The following is a 22,811-nucleotide window of genomic DNA, read 5'->3' as shown; positions in this document are numbered from 1 at the left end:
CTTTTGAGAGGTGTCCCAATTTATACAGGTTTCAAACTCCATACTGAAGATTTAGATCCCCCTCAAGTTATCGCTTACTAATGAAAAGGGGTGCATACTGAAAAGGAAGAAAAAAGAAAAGAAAGAACATTTCCATTTTTCCATTATTCCATTAGTAACTTTTATTTGGCCAATATCTTGCAGATGGAACACTTGCCTTAATAAACCAATCTAGTGGCTTTCTATTATGGAGTGACAGCATCAGTGGACAAAGGGAAAGCAATTAATCTAATCTACCTGGACTTGTGCAAGGCCTTTGACATGGTTCTCCCACTTGGACCATTGGAGATACATGGATTTGAAGGGTGGACTATTTGGTGGATAAGAAATTGGTTGGATTGGTCACAGCCAGAAAGCTGTGGTCAATAACTGTATGTCCAGGTGGAGGCTGGTGATGAGCAGTACTCCCCAAGGGTCTGTCTAAGGACTTGTATTCTTTAACATCTTTGTAAATGATATAAAGGTGGGATTGAGTGCACCTTCAGCATGCTTGCTGTTGACACCAAGCTGCATGATGCAATTAATGTGGCAGAAGGAAGGGATGCAATCTAGAGGGACCTTGATAAGCTTGAAGGGTGAGCCCATGTGAACACAATGAAGTTCAACAAAGCAAAGTACAAGGCTTTGCCCTTGAATCAGAGTAATCCCAGGTATGCTCAAAGACCAGGATAAAAGCTCCTTGAGAATAGCACTACTGAGAAGAACTCAGGGGTCCCGGTAGATGAAAAACCTAACATGACCAAGCAGCATGCTATTGCAGCCTGAAAGGTATCCTGAGCTACATCAGAAGAGGGGTGGCCAACATGGCAAGGAAGTCAATTGTTTCTTTCCACTCTGCCCTCATGAGGTCCCACTTGGTGTGTTGTGTCCAGGTCTGTCTCGAGACAGACTGAAGGAACTGAACACTGCAAGAAGACTTCACAACTGCCTTCCAGTATTTAAAGGAAGTTTATAAACATGAGGGAAATCAACTTTCAGATGGATAGATAGCAATAGGACAAGGGGGAATGGATTTAAACTAAAGAATGGAAGATGTAGATAAGATATCAGAACAATTCACTGAGAAAGTGGTGAGGTGCTGGAAAATGCTACCCAGAGAAGTTGTGGATGTTCTTTCCCTGGAAGTGTTCAAAACCAGATTGGATGGGGCCCTGGGAAGCCTGATCTAGTATTTGATCTAGTGGTTGGTGACCCTGCCTGTGGCACAGGAATTGGACTTTGATGATCCTCGATGTCTCTGCCAACCCAAGCCATTCTTTGATTCTGTGACTCTATTACTCTATGATTCTATGATGAACACGGTGTTACAATGCTATTGCACTGTACGATCAAAACAAATAACATGATCACAGAACAAGGGAGGCACAATAAATATGCAGACAAGTGGAGTTAAAGAAGGCAATATACTTCACATAGGTATGGATGGAAAATGAAATGCTCTGTAGCTGGCCTAGCAGTTTTCACCTGGCTTATACAGCTGACATATAGCTATTTCTTTATGTTCTTACCAATGGATAATTCATGGCAGGTCTCTTGAATAATTTATTTTGAGAGATTTTTAATACCCTTTATCATTTTTTTCTTTCCTAAAACTGTATTTAAAAATATTAAGCATTCATTAGAAGAAGATAGAAAGTTCTAAAAAATCCTTATCTTCCACAGCTTCAAAGTAATGTTCTATTGAAGAAACAAAGGTATATGAATGCCAAAAATACTTTCCCCTTAGAGTATTCACTTGCGAGATTACTTCCATGTAATTTTTTACTCAGCACACAAGATTGGAAACATTTTGGATTCCTTTCAGCTATGCTGAGGCCAATCCAGATGTTGAGTACAGTATTTTTATTTTTGATTTCTATTCACTCATCACCAAGCATCAGCCAAAATCTGCCTCTCTGCTTGTGCAGTCTTTTTCATTAGTGGAGGGGAATATGTAAAATGTTTACAGCTGAAACACACAGTAAGAAAATATAGCCAATTTATGAGAGAATATTTCATAAAACTACTTATTAAATATTGCCAGCAAGGCACCACGTATAATTACACCCAGTTGTCTTTCATTCCTCTTTGCAAATATGACATTTTCTCATTCCTGTTTTCATATCTGATGTTTTTTGTCATCATCACAAGCACTGAAAAGAGACAAAGCTCATATTCTCTTCAAATAAAAAAAGTAAATGTTCAATTTGACTGAGAATTTGTAAATTTGGAGTAATATCTAATTGATTTCCAGTCAATTTCCAATTAAAATATATTCTCCTTGAATTGATTTTTTTCTCCTCTAGAAACTATTCTAAACATGAAGGAGAATTATAGGAAAAAGGCAGGAAAAGAGGGAAAGAGCTATTTTGGCTTTCTAAAATACATTTACATACAAGGAACAGCAACAAATACCACCAGCTGAGACTTAAGGACTTGAATAAAACCACCCCAATACACAGACAGAAGCCTGCAAACTAAGAGAGAAGAAAATTTAGCTTTCTGAGAAAAAAATATTTTAAGAAAGTAAGAAAAGTATATGCTATGGTGGGGAATGTTTTTAAAAGCCTCTTTCAAACCCTCTTGGCAAGTAAAGTTTTGTTTGGTTTGGTTAAAAGCACTGTGGCTTATGCCTTTGGCATTCAAATTTACATGCTAATAAAAGTGTGCTTATAAACTTGAATAACCACACTCCACAGTCCCAAACACTGCACCTCTGAATCTAAAAGCTGCTACTGCCAACATATGCATATTGTCCAGATCTCTCCATCTGCAGTCAATTATTTTTCTATGACCAAAAAATTCCAGTCCTTTACTGCATACTCCCAATTATTAAAATGCATTTTTGCTCTCTGAAAATCACATTTTTTTTATCATCTTCCAATTCCATACCAAATGCATTCAGTTTAATTACAGCTTTTCCACCAATTTGCAAAGCTTTGCAAATCCTCACTGGATTCTGAGAGTGAAGCTGAACATCTTTAATTTCACTGAACATCCTCAACAAAGAGAGATGCAGAGAAAGGTAGCTCATCATTTATACCTGTGTAGCCTCATTGGCTTTAAATTATACTTTCTGCTACTCAAGTATAAATCAAATTTCAGTACCATTATTGGTGCAGTTGATCATATTAAACAGTGGTGACAATACACAAGAACAAATAAGTTCATTTCCTCTCTCTTCCTCACATCACACTGAAGAACAAGAATTGTTAAATAAAAAACTGTTATATTGCTAAGCTCTTTTCACAGTCTGCATATATTTTAAAAGGCTACCTGTTATGCCTTATGATGTGTTGCCCCTGCTGAAAGTAAAAAGTTTTATTTTCTCTAATGCTGCACCTTATGTAGTTTGGAAATCCCTGATGGACACAGGAAAATAAAAGATAGAAGTTGTCTATTTAGCCAACACAGAGAAATAATATTGATTAGGACATGCCTATTTGTGATTCCTCTAGACAGCCTGAGGTCTTCTGAATGATAAAAGCATTTATACAGTGTCAGAAGCTAATGGCCAAGGTGTTTCAAAACTCATGCTATGGTTGTTATATGCAGATATGTAGAGAAATAAACAGAGAGGGAAAGTGAAGAAAATTCTGATAAACTTCAGATAACATTCTTCATATCACTGAGAATTTGTTTTCAAGTTTAAGTTTCATCAGGAGAGCTCATAAATGTCTTTCTATATAAATTTTGACTGAAGAGATTGAATATCTGAATAGTTTTATTCTCTGGTAGACCTGTAGATGACAGTAAGTCTGCTAGGACTCAGAACTGGTTTCATCAGTTTTCAGCTAATGTAGAAAAAAGAAGAAAATGCAACCACAAAATAGAGACAAAACAACAACATCCTGAAGAGAGCTTGTGATCGAAGGAGAACACTTCTGACAAGAATCAGTGGGCAGTGGCATAAGCTACAGGACTTCCATGAGACTTTTACACATGCCTGGATACTGGGCATAAAGAGGAAGTTAATGAATTAACACTGGTTTAAAAAAAAAAAAAAAAAAAAAAAAAAGAATCAGGCTCAATGCATTGGAGGATTCTGGCATTTTTACAGCATTTACTACTAATCCTGTAGTACATTTGATTCTAAGTGACAGTAAGTGGCATTATCATAAATGTCAGTTGCATTACTGTTGCAACTTTCACACCCTAATCTTAAGGAAAGCAGAGCTGTTTAGATGTTGGGAAAGAGATAAAATGTTTTATCCTGATGTTACAGACATAAGATCACTTGTAGCATCCCACTATCATGAAAGGGAAAAGAAGCATTAAACTCTCTGAGCTGCTCTCCTAAGATTTAGTAAATTGCTAGATTCATATGTTTAAGCAGGAGGATAAGAAGAGCACGGCTGTTAACTAAACTGCCCCAGTGCTTTGAAGTGGCAAGGCAGCCTGCATGAATGGTATTGTTTGAGGGAACTACAAGAAATTGCACAACGTTGTAATGGGTTATCAAGGGTTTATCTTCATGTGAGCAAGTGAAGCACTCTGAAAATTGCTGATTAAATCCGACTACCATGCCATCTTGGATCGTACTATATGTATATAGAGTGTTCTACAGAAGAAAAGAGAGTTCAGAAAAATCTTTGACTCCTTTAAAGTTTAGTGGAGTTTCACTCACTTATCATTTTTCCTCCGAGGGAAAAAAAAAAACAACAAAAGTACTGAGAATGCCTCTGAAGTCCATAAAATCAAGAAAGACTTCAGAGAAAGTGGGAAAATTCCTACAGTGTGACAAACATTAGAGCAGAACAATGTTTCTGAAAGCACTCATGAAACTCTTACCTGGACCTACAGTATTGAAGACAGAACATGAAAGACTAATGACAATTGTACCTTCACACCAATGACACTGTTGCAGCTCCTAGCTCTTTTGCAGGACCAGCACTAAGGATAATATACTCCAGATATACAAAGGGGAAAAAAAAAAAGTGAGAAGAAATAAAGAATTTGTGGGGAAAACTGATAATCTAATCTTTTTCTTTTTTTTTTCTTTTACTTCCTTTACAATTCAGGTAAATTCAACTTTAAATTCAACTTTAAAAGCATAATGCCAGTGGCAGTCACTAGGAGGAACAGCACTAGCTAGCTTCATTAATTTTCAATAATTTTAAGTAAAGCAAAACTAGGGCTTGTAAAGCTACTAAGGATATGTTCTTCACTCAGTCTCTTTGGAGTATCTTAAGCATTGGTTTTAAGTTAACGTTTTTGACATTTACCAAACATCCTGTTAAAGCTTCCTAAGATTAGGCAGTTCGTGTTACAATCAACTTTGTTTGAAAGAAAATAAAATTGTTATTTGAACACCAACCTTTGCCCTGAGGCACATCTGCTGAGGAAGAGACAAAAACAGGTTACATCATCTTGTTAGCTTAAGAAGAGGCCCACAAAATACATATTAAAAACAGAATCTTAAGAAATCACACATTTTATTTTTATTATTCCAGGAATACTGAGTTGGCATGCTTGTCCTTGAACATATAGTGCCAAAATTAATACAATTATGCACAAGAACCTAGTTTTATACAAAGTACAGTTTATATTTTTGAAATATTAATTCTCGATACATGCAGAAGCACTTTCACCATGGAAGAGTTTGAGCTTGCCTCACAAATGAATTTACTAAATAATCCTACAGAAGAACAAGAACAATTCCCACCTGCATTATGTATTGTAAGCTTCGAAAAGAATGTAACGTTGTTCTGTCACTTTCACCCACCAAGAGACAGAATTGGGAAGGCAGACCAAGTCTTAGGGATTCTTCCCAGGCTAACAGAATCTCAGAATGGCTGAGGTTAAAGCAACCTATGGAGGCCATCTTGTCAAACCCCTCTCAAGCAACACCACCCAGAGCATGGTTGCTCAGAACTATCCTATTATCGGGCCCATTACTGAAATAATGAACAAACCACTGAATGCTTGTATTCAGACACATGCCAATAGCTTGCTGAAGTGAAGTTCCAGTTACTAAGTCCCAGTCACCACATCACTGCTCTTGCTTTTTCCCTTCCAGCTTGATATAGTGACAGCAAAGCTTCTGCCTTCACAGAAGAATCAGTGGAGGCTTTAGAGAACCTTCGATCAACAAACCCATATCCGCCATTCATATCTATTGCAGTGCCACTACCAATCAGTGGCCAAAGTGATCCAAGTGAGACTGCACTTCCTTGCTAGCTGTTGCAGAAATACAAGGGTGCGGCCCTCCAGACTTTCACTCTGAAAAACACTCCTCCTTGACCCTCCAGCCAGGAGTTCACACACTCGTTGTTTCATCTGTCACCTGAGCTTGGAAAGCATGATCCTAAAGAAGTCAGTGAGCAAGATGAAAGGGAAAGCATGGTCACTCATCTTGAAAAAACTCATTTCCCTTCACAAATTCATCTTTCGCAGTTCATCCATCTTCCTGCCACCTCCCATTTTGAAGTGAGGTACATCCCTTTTCTTTTTCTTCCTACCCTTACAGTCAGACTGGCTGACTCTTTCATTCCCTCTTTTCAAATCTAACACAGTATTGTACCCAGGGAGCATTTCATCGAGGGAGAAAAACACACTACATTGTACTACAGGCATAGTAGCACACTTGTCAGTTCACCTCCTGTGAAGTAAGATTACTTTCCTCTTGGATAGATTTTAGCTTTGGAGAAAGTTTGCAGGAGGCACAAAAATACTTGGTGAGATTTCCAATGAAAAAGGCTTACTCAGACCTGGCTGGATTATGTGAATTGCCAGAGGGAGTTCTGGTGACACTGACACTGTCTTAAAAGTGAAAAAGCCTTGTTTTTTTTTAATTTGCCACTTCATATGATTTAATACATAAAATACCCCAGGGAAAGTGTATCTTTCTATCTTCAGATACCCATAGAGAACTGACAGTACCCACTTTCCAAAGTTTTCAAAATTCAGAATTTCAATGCCATATTTTATTACTGTGAAATCTTTACTCTTTTCATTTGTACAAGTATAAGTGTTCCAATAAAATTCTGGCAATGCAATGTTTCACAAGAGCCTTTTAGAACAGTTGAATTATAAAGTGTTACACAATGGACATTTCTCCTATTCAAATGGTATAACAGCAAAATCAGTCCCAGGAGGAAAAGTGCATTGCAGACACCAGCTTTTAAAGTGGGTTTAATATTTGAGTGTCCACTTGACATCTGATCTCTTGTGAATTAAGTGAAAGAGGTGGTTCTTTAGTGTAGATTCTCTTTCCATGTCTGTCTCATTCTTTTTTCCGTCATGGTAGGCTATTGCCAAGTAATGATCATTACACATGTAACCATAATCATTACACACACCATAGAGCTTAAAATCTGAAAAAAAAATCACATGCTGACATTCTCAGAAATTGTTCATATAGGATAAACAGACAAATCCAAAATATTGGAAGACACCCCCAAATCATTTGGCTTCTAGTCATACTGTTGGCCTAATTGTCCCTTCATTCTTAGCCAGTGAACAGTGAATGGGTGAAGTGCAGAACCCAGCTCTCTTGTTTATCTGACTGATGCAAGATCTAGAGCTCCGCTGAGCATTTCAACTCAGAGTGAAGAGATTATTTTAAGTTTACTGTACTCCAATATACGTCACTAATACTTGTGCAAAATCAAGCCTTTCATAAATTCAGGTACTTGGAAATGCACACTTCAAGACCTGGCAAGATCTGCCAGAATACCTCTCTGCAACATTAGGCTCCAAAATACGATGTGAAACCCTGACCCTCAATCCTGGAAGCCAAATAGTGAGTCAAATCAGGTAGCTTATCTAGATAGCTTCGCAAATTATTCTGGAAGGAATATTTTATGAGAAAACAATTCTTTAAGACTGCCATAATCTTGCACTCTCATTCTCAAGATGTCTGGTCCAGGATTTCACTCAAGATGGATTCTCTTTCAATTCAGTTTATTTTTCTTTTGAATTATATCACATGTATTACAGCATGAATCAGAAGTCTGGAAACTTGAAAAAAATTGCTGAGAAAGTATTAAATTAAGAAATTGCATCCACAAAACGTGCTGTAAATTTAAAATAGAATGTTTAAGTAAAGTATGGTATTCAGTATTACCTAAATTCTAATCATACTTGATAGAGATACAACCTTGCTGATAACATGATGCCTATTTAACGACTTCTGATATATGAATGTTGTGCCTAAGTCTGTTTTTTAGAGCTTATATGTACATGTTGCACAGCATAACTATGACAATAACCATGACTTAATACCTTGGTTGACTGTATATCTGCACAGCCAGCCAACTGAATTACAGTTCAGAAATACTGTAACTAACCTTAAATAAAAAGCAGAGCAAATCAGGCTTTGTGGAATTCCAATCTGCCACTGCAAGGTACCTTCCAGTACTGAACAAGGTTATATTAAGCTGTCTTGGATACTTCTATTTTATCTCCAACCTTCAATGTAAACAGAGAAGATGGCAACTTAAAGCCACAAAGAGTGACCCTGAATATGCTCAGAAATAATCCTGAGAAACCAGAGCTCTGGTAATGGTAGGAAAATAGGTTTTGGTAGAGCTTTCCTTCCTGGAAGCTTTTCAGGAGCACATCACCCATGCACATAGACTTTTGCCTTCATCTAAGACTAGATCCTTTTACTCTAAATATGGAGATGTCAGTATTCTGTAGTGTAAGACACATTTCTTTTACAGTAAAATTACTGTAATTCAGTAGCCTCTCAGTCTGATTCTTCAAAACTGTCAAACACAGGTGTTTATATGACTCAGTTCATGCTGTTCATTCAGTAGACAAATATATATACCATCCAGATGAGACTATTATACCAGAGATTGCAATCTAAGCAAGTCACTATAATTTCAGATATTCTTTTGGCTTCCTGCATGATGGAGCAGTTGGCATTACCTGAATTTTTGGCAAGTCATACAGTTTTCAATTTTTTTCATCCTGAACTTACGTGGTGATGGACAGTCAGCCTGTAAGCTTAGGAAGAAGAGGATCTTGTTTGCTTAGTCTGAATCTCTTGGGTATGCTCACTGCTGTTCTAATGTAAATGTTTATGAGGGATGCAATAAAATATTAAACTAAATGAATAATTGATGTTTACTTTATAGTAATTCAGATCCTTGCTTGTTTGAATAAAATCCATTATTTACAATATTCTACTTAACTAGGAGTGATTTCTCTTTGTTCATGCCACTTACTAATTACTTGTTCCATCTGACACGTTTTCCAGGGACATATTGAGATGGTTATTGCATGTCAGTGTTTAAGGGCTTACTATTCATTTTCCAGATACTCTATAACACCAAAAGATGTTTGCAAATTTATTTCTTGCTTGGTAGGTTATGTTTACCTCTCAAATATTTTTGACATGACCACCACTTTAAAGATATAGGTATATTAATTAAAGAAGAATGATGGGAAAAGATCCACAAAACACTTCAAAATAACATACAGCTTGAACTCAGTACATTGTTTTTATACTCATAATATACATTATTCATGAATATTAAAATGTAATTTCAAAAAAATGTACAAAAATCTTTAAAATTTTATACCCAAAGTACATGATACAGGAAAAAAATCTTCATTTGCAGAAAGGCTTCAGTCATGCAATTGGAAAGCGAAAACTGTATCTCATGATTAATGATCAAATCTTGAAAGCAAGTAGTTAAAAGTGACAGTCTACAAACAGCACATAGCTTGAAAATTATCCATCCAAAATATCCAGAGCAAATTCAGAAATTCAAAATGCAGGTAATACAGACAATTCAGTTCTGTTCCAATTAATTATGCAATCGGTTCAATTAGTACGGTCCAGTCTCACACAGCAATCCATGTTATATAACAACTCTTAAATCTTAAATTATCACTAAGCACAATGTGCACTGATGTTTTGTACATACTTAGGCAATTAAGCAAAGAAGGAATTCCATTTCCCTGCTCAGCACAGGCGTGCCCCATGGATCAACACCCACAAGTTATCTCTTAAAACCAGGGTGTGAGAAACACCAGGAAAAAAAAAGAGAAACACTGAATATGAGTCTCCATTAGAAATTCCACCATTAAATTATGTTGTAAATCTACCACACAAAATAAAGTTTGATGTTCTATACTGTCATAATAAACATGACACAATTCAAACAAAATATTTTTTTGCAAATAAAGTGCCAAATGTCTCCTACTTAGTATGTAATACTGAAAAATTAAAATGTGAGGTGAAGTAGATTAAATGCAAGCTGCATATATTTAATCTTTTCAAGAATTTACAAGATGGGGTCCTAGCTATCATGAGGGCAACCTGCTTGCTAATTCTTAATGTGAATAATTGGATTTACATTGGCAAAATATCAGCCAACTTCTCTGGCTGATGCTTTGCAGTTAAGCAAGTGGAACTTGTATGATTTTGTAGTGTTATGCCAGTAAAATCAGTCTGGAAGTCTAAAGTGCCAGATTGCAATTTATAAAGTGACTTCACTCCTGTGTGACCTCTGAAATTTTGCATGAAGTTACTGGAGAGATGGTATGCATGAGAAACCGTGGACTGAGTTTAAGGAAAAAGTCATTGACTATTTCAGAAATGACCTACAAGAAGACCTCAGAACTGAATCCAGCTTCCCTTGAAGTTGGTCTGAATACAAAAATAGTTAGAAATGTACTGCCACTGAGGAAATTTTTTGTTTCACTATTCACTATTTCACTATTGTTTTCAGCTTTTCAACTACTACATTTGAGGTTTGGTCCAGGCCAAACCTGGATGCATGTGTTGGTTTTTCTTACCACATTCAGTGTCTTTTTATATATGGGATTTTAATATATATGCTAAGTAAAATTGTATTTATTTTCTGTCTAATGTTTTGCCAAAGAAAATGTTATTGATAACAACTACATCCTTTTTGCCTCTAGAGGACCTAACAAATAATGCCCTTATCTAACGTACTTCAGGATAGAATATCAGCGCTCTGTGATATGAGTGTAAATAATGCTTTAGTTAGTTAAAGTGTGATCACCTTGCTAGGTTTATAAAATTATCACTGTGAAAACGAGGCCTATCTTTTTTTAAAGAGACATTGTTCATATTGTACAGTGACAGAAAACTTAACAGTGAAAAAATGTAATCAGATAAGCAAAATAATACTGGCCATAAGAAACTCCTTATTTCCAGCCCTTCATTCCAGTCTTCTGTATTTTCCATACAGAGAGAAACTTTAAGATACGACTAATGGGACTTTAGACATCTATGACTAAAATGAAGTTCAAATTTAAGCTTGTCATCTAGAATCTTTTACTATTCATTGAGGGAAACTGGAAATTTTGAAACATTAACCACCTCTAAAGGTAAGTATCCATGTCAGCTAGATGAATTATCACCTGGAAATATGTATTTCTCTCCATTGATTCCACAATATTCTCTGCCTACATTGCAAAAATTTATCTGGAATGAATAATACGCGTTGGATTACATTTTTAATTAAAAAGAAAATGAACATTTTCAAGGAAAATAAAAGTATCAACATATTATGGTCCCCTGTCTAGTGGGTTAAGCTAAATATTAGATCAGTCTAAGACACGTAAAGAAATAACACAGATAAACAGATATAAGGGCAATCAAGGGAAGGGATTGTTCCATTATATTTTGCATTGTGGTGATCTCACATCACTGTGTGCAGATTTGGGTGCCACAATATTAGAAGGATGTAAAACTATTGGCGAGTGTCCAAAGGAAGTTCTACAAAGTTGGTGAAGGCTATGGAGAGCAAGACGTGTGAGGAGCAGCTCAAGTCCGTTGTTTTTTCAGCCCAGAGCAGAGAAGCTGAGGGGAGGCATCATGGCATCCTACAGCTCCCCAGAGGGACAGTGAAGGGATAATGCTGAACTCTGTTCTCTAACTGACGACGACAGGACCCAAGGGAATGGCATGGAGCTGTGTTTGAGGAGGGTTGAGTTGGATGTCAGGAAAAGGTTCTTCATCAGATGGTGGTGGGCATCGAACAGGCTCCCCAGGTCACAGCCCCAAGATACCAGAGTTCAAGGAGCATTTGGATAAGCTCTCAGATGTAGGGTTTGGATTTTGGGTGGTTCTGTGTGGAGCCCAGGTTTGGACTCAATGATTTTTGTGGTCAGGATATTCTGTGATTCTGTAAAAGAGTTACAGTGTCATGAATATTTCAATACCAGCACAAAATAATGTTGTTTCTTCAGAGAGAACATTTAATCCAGACAGCATCACATATAATTGTTTTAAGTTCAGCAAATTACAACTGCAGGATTTCAGATTGAATATGACCATATGAAAGTCTTTCACACAAAATTCAGACAACCTGAAACTCCATTATTTGTTCACATTTCAGAATTTCCTATTCTGGAATGGTGCCAAGATCAAATGTATCAGATGTCCCAAGATTCTTCTCATGATATTTACACCCACATGGAGCCAGGAAGTCACAAAGTTTGACTCTAAGTTGATTTCTTCACATGGTTTCCTAGAGCCAAAGGATTCTAGTTCTGAAAGTGCCCTAATTCATGATGTGAAATTAGAGCAATAAGTTGAAGTAAATTACTCCAGCCAGTAGCTTTTATATACCTACACAGGACCAGAAATAAGAAAAGAGATTACTCATCCCTCTTTTCCCAGCAGCACATCTTCTTCCAGGCAACGGTGTGAAAAGAGACCGTGAGCTAGAAACACATGCCAGCACAACTTTCTAGAGATATATAAAGCTTCGTGCCTTTCAAATGTAAAAGATGTCAGCTATGCTATACAGTGTACCTTTCCGGTCAAACTGCCTGAAGCTTCTCTGTGTGCTTTTCCAGATCCATTAGGCTAAGCTCAGATTGATTTTGGTTGATTCTTTAAATCTCTGACTTTGTAAGTGTACAAGCAGTGTCTTTTTATTGCTGCATTTTGCAGTCTACCGTCCTTTGGCTTTGGGGTGGCTTGACAGAGTGATCAATATTGTGGTTAAAAGGGGCAATAGTACCATGGATTGCATGGCTGTGCTATCTTCACAAGCTGGCTTTCTTCTAACTGCAAACAAGAGCTTGCTGAGGATTTATTAGCAGACTAAACGAACTCATGCGAGGGCTGGGTCAAGTTACACTATCAGTGTAACTAAGTCACTATCGGTAACTACTAACAGTGGTTTGCAAGACAGTTTGAATAGAACTGATGGATTTATGAAACACTGCAAACCTGGAAAATCATGCAATGATGAGAGTATAAGAAGATCCTGGATAAAAACTCAACAAATTCTAAATCCTGCACAGATGTAACAAGCTCAGTTATATCTGATTTTTTTTACATATACCACTTTAAAATGGATAGTTGTAAACAAAACTAAAACTAAAAGGATTAACATTCCTTAGATATTTCACCTACATCAGCTACTCCAAAGGAGACATTTAGCCCAAACATTCATCATGTCTTCAACCTTCCTCTGTGACACAACACTGAAGGAAAAAAAAGGAGAAGTACTTTAAAAAATGTTGACTCTTACTTGAAAAACCCTTTTTCCACACTACTTTCTCAAACAAGTAAGATTTGGTAATGAACTGTGAAAATAGTGCTCCCACTCATGGTTTGCTCTTAGTAAATGCAATGATGAAGGAACTGCATTTCTGCATTTCTCTTTAAGCATTTCTTCTGAATTAAGGTGTGCACCACAGATCAACTTTCACAGGCGAAAGTATTTGTTTACTTGGTTTCTCAAGGGAGAAGTTCCAAAAATGAAATCCATGATAGGGAATAAGTAGAGGGCTTGCCCTGAAAATACCAAAAACTCTCTCATGCCTCCCCAGCACTAGACTTGACCTGAACACGACAACTTCAGACTATTTTCTGGGAATTGCCCAAAACTGTGACCCATGGCACATTATTTACATAACCTGTATCTGTTCTATGGGATCCAGAAGCATTTCCCATTTTCGGTGGCTGTCATTCCACTTTCCGCATATGCTCACATATCCCAGCTCCCATATAGAAATACCACCCTGAAAAAAAGCATGCCAAAATGTATGTCATTAACTTTTACTAGGAAAAGAGGATGAAAGATACTGGTAGATTTGGAAATGGGGACTATTGAATCAAATATCATCTATTGATGAGTCAAGTTATGACAAGACCAGCACAAAAAATTCCATGTATTCATACTATGTTTCTGTGAGCTCCAGATATCCATAAATCTAAGAAAATAGTTAAAAATTTGGTCCACTTCTGCAACTGCTAACAGAGAATCCACTCAGAAAGTCTTGTTAATTTTAGAAAGAATCCATGCACATAAAGGAACATAATCAGAAAAAGTTTTTTTTTAAAGTGGAAAAAAAAAGAAATTCTTAAATCCTTTTTTTCCTCATTTTCTTTTCCTTGGATAATGAGCATGCTATCCAAACAGCTACTATACAAAACTGCCAATGCTGTGATCCAGACATAATAGTCATGAACAGTTAATCAGAAACCACCCTAAAATAAATCCTGTACAGTATTCTTTATCCTTAAGAATCTGTCTTGGCACAAGTTTTCACCTCTAAAATGACTATGTTCAAACTTTGCTAGGAACTTCTCTCATGTAAGGTACTAAAGTGTCTGAAGTAAATAAAACATAAGCAGTAACGTTCTTCTCTTATTTCTTGGAAAATTGCTGCAATCATCCTTAATGCTCCCAATCTTCCCTAAGTCCTCCAAAAACTGCCATGAATATTTTTTGTGTTATGAGTAAGCCCAGGACTAGTTGTCCCTCTGGAGACAAAAGCTCTAATGGGGATGACCCCAGGGAACAAGGAAAAGGATGAAGAAAAATTGGGGTAAGGTGAAGGAGAGTGCCTCTGAATAGAGATGACAAGTGACTTGACAGTCCTTCCACCAACACTGACCATGCCTAACAGCTCTAGGAAGAAATGTTTAGCCATATCTTTCACCCTCTTCAATGCCACATCTCAGAGAAGGAAGAAAGCGGGAGTCTCTGGCTAAAATTCAGCAATGGTGAGATACCTGCAGTCTCAGTCACGGCCCTGGCTTCACTGTGCACACCAGGACTTTGATCCATGATCCCTCCAAGTAAGGTAGACATCGAATTCATTACAAGCCAGGTGAAACATGTTGTCTCCAGCCATTTGCTCTGAATTTGACTGCATTAATTTGGCTGTAGTTGGCTACTCTGCTAAGTTTATGCTTTTGGACTGTGATGCACCACTGACTTTTTGCCCAAATGACTGTGTTTGTCACCCAAATAGGAGACCTCTCTACATCCCTGCTCTAGGACAATCAGTTGAGTCTAACATGTTTTTGCTGGTAAGAGAGAGTATCTAAGTATCAGCTGTAAATTGATATTGAAATAATAAAGCATTTACTTATAATCACATCTTTCAAATGAAAGACAACATCACCCTTCTCATATAAGACATTGACAGGTCCATTTTTTTTTAAATTCTGTTCATTTGAGACTAAAATAACAGCTAAACTTTATGCTGTTAAATTCCCAGAAATCATTTTTATGTGGCCAAAGAAAGGCATGGACACTAGAGATTTTAAGAAAACACTGTGGTGTTTATTTGATTTTCTTGTTACATAAATGGATTTTATGTACTGGAAAAGTAGCTAATCTTGATAGATGTGCATGTGGTAATTCAGCTGATGGTTACTGAAGCCAGACAATGTGAGCTTTCTCTTTCCAAGCCTCTTACTGAGAAACTGTGCTGATACTTAAATAAATAACATGGCAAAAGGAAAAGGGATAGAAATACAAAGCTGATTAAAATCAAATTAAAAATAACTCAACAGCAACTCCTACTGAAATGCACTCCAGAAGCTGCAGTAGCATCACAGAATAACATAAATGAAGAAAAATACATTGATCTCCAGACACAAACATAACAATCATTTATTTCTTCATATACATCATTTAGACATTTTAGAGAACATTTGTTTGGAATGCCTGAATCAGCTCATGAGATCATCGTATGGCAGTCTCCAAAAACTGGTGAAGCTTATCAAAGTAGTTGACAGATTACTCTGCTCATCATATAATAGGCCACTGTGAAATACTACTTTGTCACACTATGCACTAAATTTAATCACTTTGTGTATGTATCGTTTAAATGTCTACACGGATTATACCACCTCTTTCCCCACATTTTTAAACCTGCTTTTTTTTTAAAAAAAAAAAAACTTCTAATCTATTTTAGCTCGTAAGTATGCAGAACGTTACAACACCAAGGCAGGACTACCAGTTGCGAAGCCAAATTCCAAGAGTAACTCATCCTACAAAGAAGAAAAATTCAGACAAAGATCTTTTATACTGGTAGCTCTATGTTCAGTGCAGAAATAGAAGTGCATATAACCAGTGCATTATTTGTTTTTTCTTTGCACTTTATCTGATATCAAGTACACCACTAAAAGCCATAAGACACAGCAATCTAGTCATGCTTCTGATCTTGTCTGTTATCATTAGGACTGGAAAGGATAGCAATTTGCATAAGAAGTAAGAGCAAATGTTGCATGTGGAATGAGTTAAGAGTAGATAACTGGAACTCAATCTGAGTGTGTGTGGCAGATCTGTAACAAAAGCACATATCTAAATGAAAGTTATGTCAGTGCTGCTCTTGTTCATAAAGCCTTTCGTTCAAGAGGAATTGAAAAGAATCTATTCTCTAACAATTTGAAATCTCTTTGTTTTTCAAGAATTGTTTTTAAAGATGCATTTGAGAATAAGTTGGAAAACACGTAGCAGTTTTGTAGGGAAAAAAATCAAAATGTATTTCTTTATTTGGTTGTATTGATGATACAAAAAAGCCCTTAGTAATAACAGAATTAATAAATCGTATAATCATAACATCACCAAGATTGTTAAAGACCTCTAAGATCATCTAGTCCGGCTGTCCACCTATCACCAATATTTCCCACTAAACTTTGTTTCTCAGTACAACATCTAAGCATTTCTTGATCACATCCACGGACAACGACTCTACCACCTCTCTGGGCATCCTGTTCCAGTGCCTGACCAGTCTCTCAGAAAAGAATTATTTCCTAACATTCAACCTGAATCTGCCCTGGTGTGACTTGTGTCATATAGTAAGTCTCCAAGATTTTCCACCAGAATTATGATGGGGTTATACTGCTCCTATCCAAGACTTCGAGGTTAGGGAGTAGAATACTCTGAGGATAACTGGTCTGACTGTTAAAGATAGATGTAAAGAAGGCATTGAGGATTTCAGCCTTTTCCTTATTCTCAGTAGACACATTACCTGTTGCATCCGGTAAAGGATGAAGACTCTCCTTAACCCTCTTCTTACTGTTAATATATTCATAAAAAAGACTTTTTTTCTCTTTTACCCATTGGGCAAGTTGAGTTCAAGCTGGGTAAGGTCACCAGGTGACCAGACCATAAAGATCTGGTATCTCAAATATTCACTCTATGTTAATGTTACTGTAAGAAGTGATCATACCATTTATGTTTAATGAAAACTTAGGCTTCTAAATTTTGGGTGTATGCTTCACTTAAAGAATCTAATTAGTTCCATGAAAGTCACTGAAGCTCTTCTTTTAAATCTACTCTCTTAAACATCAGCTGACGAGAGCATTAAGGTAACTTGCTTGGACAGTGGCAGCTGCCACTCCAATCTAGTGTTGGCTCACTTTCAGTAGTAATGCTATGCCTGTAATGTAGCTTAAAACATTCAAATTATCTCCTATTCCTTTAGGAAAATGCAGCAGAAACTTAACTTCTATTTCAATGTTACTAGAAATATTAATTTAATTACTGAAATTAGAAACTGAAATAGTCTCTTAGGTTACCCTACCCTGGAGAATGATGTTGCAGCAGCCTAGGCCTCTTCAAGAGCATTGCAGATGTCAGCAACAAGTATAACTGCAAGCACTTCCCCTGAACACTTGACCATCCCTGCCTCTTAATATCTTTTTTGTAAGCAATAAGGATTAAAACAGTGCAGTAGCTAAACTAAATTTAATACAAACAATGCACTTAATAGTACTGAAGACTAATGATGTACATGGGCACTAGAGTAAATGACAAGTTTTTTGCCTCTTCTGTTGATTATGAAAGACATTAAAAGAAAGGTTAGGAGCAGAAAAAAAAGGAAGAGAAGCTTAGATTCAGATCAACCAATTGAAATGTGGAGAAAGTACGTAGTAAAACCAATAATTATGAGAACAGCAATAGCAGTGCCAATAACACAAATTGTGTTGGATGGGTTTAACACAGATAAGCCACCTGATTAGAATACAGTTTTTTTGGCACTACTGAGTTCATCCTAAAAAAAGTGTCTATGTTCTGTTTCATACAGTTGCAGGATTGTTTTCATAGGTCATTGTAGCTTTGGATACAGATAATGCAGTTAACTAGCTAATGAGTGAGAGCTATGAACAGGCCAACAGGAAGACACAAGTTTCTGAATTCTTTGTGGAGAAGTATTCAACTCACAGCCACGGTCCTTCTCTATTCCTGCATCTAAGAGTCAAAGGAGTCTGGCAGCTGCTTCTGGTTTCCACCTTCACTGAGAAGAACCATAATCCACGTGAGGGAGGCAAATATAGCCTTCAGACTATGAAGTGGGCATGGGACACACTTCTGAGAAAGATGTAGACAACTGCTACCTGAAAAACCATCATCCATACCACAGCCTTGTGCAAGAACAAGAAATATCTAGGGAAGAAAAGAGTGCTAAGATGAGGTATGAAGCTTTCTGAGAACTACCACTAACTCCTAATTCCAACTACTCTTACTGCTCTGGCTGGCTAGGAACAGGATTCACTAAATACTCCCCTGGTAAAGAAACAAAATATGTAGCCTTTGTGACCACAGAGTTGGGTACCACTTTTATGTATCACGTTTTCTTCTTTCTATGTGTCAGTATATCTATGTCAGTCATTATTTACTTTTAATGTATAATAATGCAGACGAAATTATCATAGAATCCTAGAATCATTAAGGTTGGAAAAGACCACTAAGATTATCTAAGATCACTGACTCATCATCACCATGCCCACAGTGCAATACCATGAATTTGGAAGGTAAATCTAGTACCCACTCTCATACAACCTCAAAAAATAACTGTATCAGAGACACACTCAAACTACTTGTCAGTTAGGTCTTCCTCAAGTGCTCTTAAAATTATAAGCATAAGATCTCAAACAGAACCAAGAAGTTAAAAGTTTCAACATTTCATAAACAGCAGGGTGCTTTGATCAGATCTTCTTTGTGATTGTGATAATTATATTGGAAAATATGTCAGTGCAAATATTTGAAAAACAAAGGACATCAAAGCAACTAAGAAATCCTGTTTGTTTATTTGCTTTGGAAGTGTCCTTGAAAATACTCCTGTTGGTAATAGCATATCTCTCAAATGGCTAACTAAATGTCTGAAATAATTATAACAGAACTATGGCAAAAGCTATGGCACAAATATTAAAGGCATAAAATTGAAAGCAAATAGCCTAACAGGAAACAAACAAAAATCCTGCTGTTTTCTTACACACAACTTGATTTACCACTGGCTCGAATCATGATACAAGTGACTAGTTATTTTATCACAAATTGTCAAAAGACCCCAATAAAAAACATTAAAGGAAACAAAGCAGTTACACAAACAGGAAGTCAGTATGAAGAATTTAGTCTGCTCATCAGGAAGCAATTTTTAAAATGTTAATGATCTAAATCTTTCAAGTATTTTGTAAGTTTGCATGCTGTATCCATAGCACTCCGAAATAGATAATTTTGACAACAAACTTGTCAAATTTGTCAAGTTGAGCCTATCCCGGATATATGTAAAGACTGAGAGAAGAACTCATTGAGATCAGACTTGTGAAGAAGAACTTGGAGCTACTGGTGAATAAAAAGCTTAAAATGAGCCAGGAGTGTGCACTTGCAGCCCAGAAGACCAAATGTATCCTGAGCAGCATCAAAAGAGAAGTGGCCATCAGGGCAAAGGAGGTGATTGACCCATCTACTCTGCCTCAGTGTAGCCTCATCTGGAGTCCAAGCCTCCAGGACAGGAGAGATATGGAGCTGGTGGAGCAGGTCTAAAGGAGGACCATGAAGATTATCAGAGCACTGGAGCACCTCTCCTACAATGAAAGGTTGAGAGATTTGGACTAGATTGACTAGGAAAAGAGAAGGGTCTGGGGAGAATTCATTGCAGCTTTCCAGTACTTGAGGGAAGCTCATAAACAGGAGGGAGAAATGAAATTTTATTTCATCTGATAGTGACAAGGGGGGATGTTTTTAAACTAAAAGAGGGAAGATTTAGAATAAATGCTAGGAAGAAATTCTTTACTCAGGGGGTGGTGAAGTGCTGGCACAGGCTGCCCAGAGAAGCTGTGGCTGTCCCATCCCTGGAGGCATTCAAGTTTGAGTTAGATGAGGCCCTGGGCAGCCTGAACAGGTTGTTGGCAGTCCTGTCCTGTCCATGGCAGATGATTTTTAATCCAATCTATGGATTTTTAATTCCAACCTATGCCTTTCTATAATTCTATGATTCTAGAGGATGGAAACTTATTTTATCAAATGAGTATTTAAATCAGTAGAGAGGAAGAGGAAAAGATCAAGCTAATAAGTTGTTTGTTTGAAACAGTTTTTTCCCATAAGAGGACTTCTGAACTTGAATTTTCAGTAGAATTTACAAGAGGGTAACAATTGCTGAGTTCCTTCAGTGCACAGACATTGAAGAAATGAGACTAATCATACAATTTCTCTAATATTTTGCAGCTCATAAAAGGTCAAAATATAATTATAACGAGTGACACATTATCTGTTTTGACGTTTAAATACAGGATTTGCCATTTAAATATCACATATTTGTTGTGCAGCAATATATAAACTAGTGATATTAGAAGCTTCTTCTTACCCCGAATGACCTGTTTCCATCATGGACTCCCTGCATTGCCATTATACATCTGAGAATATAGTGTTAACTTTGGCTTAAGGTCTGTGACACTTTGGGAAATGTAGTTTGGCAAAAGAGTGATATTTTGCTTGAAGGGATTATTTCTTTAGGGTTTTTGGATTTTTTTTTCCATGTGGCTGGTCAAATTAAATTAAGTTGTTTTGCTGGAGGAAAGGGAATTATTTATTACTATTCTTTGCCCTTAAATTTAGTTAGCTGTGCAGAGCATGCATATCAAATACGGTGAATAGAAGAGAATGACTTTAATTCTTTTGGGTGTTTGATTACAAGGAATTTCCGCCTGCAGAGACTCCTCAGTGAACCACCCATGGGTGGTTCCCTCTCGTATATGTTAGGTATGAGAGAAAATATCAGAAAAAGCATAGATTTAGTGTGACAATTTAGGTCAGGAATTTTGTGGGTTTTTTTGTAGCAAATAAATTTGTTTGTACACAGAAATCTTCACTCCCTGTTTATCTGTTTGGTTCTTTTTTTTTCAGTTTAAGAACAACAGTGCTGGGTATATGCATGGGAACTGCTGAATCACAGCCTGAACCTCTGGTTGATCACCTGAGATGAGCAACGAGTCAGCCCTGGGAGCACAGGAGTTTTCCAGTGAACCCAGGACAAGGGTAAGAACTCTATGTATTCTTTTTTATATAATAACCTGCTTAGCCAAACTCTCTTGTTTTTTTCATAATTATAACATCTGTATATTCATTGATTATACAGTGTAACCTTTTTTTTCCACCCATTTGTACTCAAAGATAAACTCTTCCTTGACACAATACAATAAACTAAAAGCAGGAAAGTAATCTCCCAAATCAAATACAAATCAGACAAACTGAAACAATGAAGAACATGAAAGGGACACTTACAGAAAGGGGTTACATGAATAGGCACTGAACTCAGCACTGGCATTTCCTCTCTAGCCATAGTCCCAGGCCATTCTCCTCTATGCACTGAGAAAGAGATGTGCTCCAGGAGGTTAAGCAGATGCTGCCTGCCATCTTTTCCCAGTTTCATGACACATCTTGAGTATCAGATTTACCTATCACCCGCAGCAAAAGCAAGCCCCTTCTTTCCCCTTCTCACTCTGCCATCTTAACTTTGTACCCCTAATACTTTTGCTAACTCAAAAACCAGAGATTAGAACCAAAGAATCATAGAATTGCTCAGGTTGGAAAAGACCTTCAAGATTATCAAGTCCAACCACAACCTAACCATACTACCCTAACTAACAACCCTCCACTAAATCATGTCCCTGAGCACCACATCCAAATGGTTTTTAAACACATCCAGGGATGGTGACTCAACCACCTCCCTGAGGAGCCTATTCCAGTGCTTAGCCCCTTTTGTAAAGAAATTTTTCCTGATATCCAGCCTAAACTTACCCTGGCACAACTTGAGGCCATTTTCCCTTGTCCTGTCACCAGTGAGAGAGACCAACCCCATTCTCATAGTAAGCACCTTTCAGATATTGAAAGAGAGCAATAAGGTCTCCCCTCAGCCTCCTTTTCCCTAGACTAAATAGCCCCAGTTCCTTCAGTCTCTCCTCATAGGGCATATTCTGCAAGCCCTTCACAAGCCTTGTTGCCTTCTTTGGACCTGCTCCCGCACCTCAATGTCCTTCTTGTATTGTGGTGCCCAAAACTGAACACAATACTCGAGGTGAGGACTCACCAATGCTGAATACAGAGGCAGGATTACTTCCCTAGTTCTGCTCACCACAGCATTCCTGATACAAGCCAGGATGCCATTGGCCTTCTTGGCCACCTGGGCACACTGCTGGCTCATATTCAGCTGACTGCCCATCAGTACACCGAGGTTTCTTTCCATCAGGTAGCCTTCCAGCCACTCTTTCCCAAACCTGGGGTTGTTGTGACCAAAATGCAGGACCCAACACTTGGCCCTACTGAAAC

General features: G+C 37.3%; 1 long non-coding RNA gene across 1 annotated transcript; it reads right to left on the bottom strand.

Annotated features, from left to right (window-relative positions):
• Window positions 1-5,470: 5,470 nt before the first annotated feature.
• Window positions 5,471-13,983, bottom strand: LOC125689364 (uncharacterized). Its single transcript, XR_007375221.1, has 3 exons — window positions 13,879-13,983; window positions 13,373-13,443; window positions 5,471-12,131 (listed from the first exon to the last, which is right to left on the bottom strand). It is a non-coding gene; the product is annotated as an uncharacterized LOC125689364 (long non-coding RNA).
• Between the last annotated feature and the right edge of the window lie 8,828 nt (window positions 13,984-22,811).

Source organism: Lagopus muta, chromosome 2 (genome assembly GCF_023343835.1).
Source record: "Lagopus muta isolate bLagMut1 chromosome 2, bLagMut1 primary, whole genome shotgun sequence".
NCBI lineage: Eukaryota > Metazoa > Chordata > Aves > Galliformes > Phasianidae > Lagopus > Lagopus muta.
Note: the sequence above shows the minus strand (reverse complement) of the source record. Positions and strands in the feature narration are given on the sequence as shown.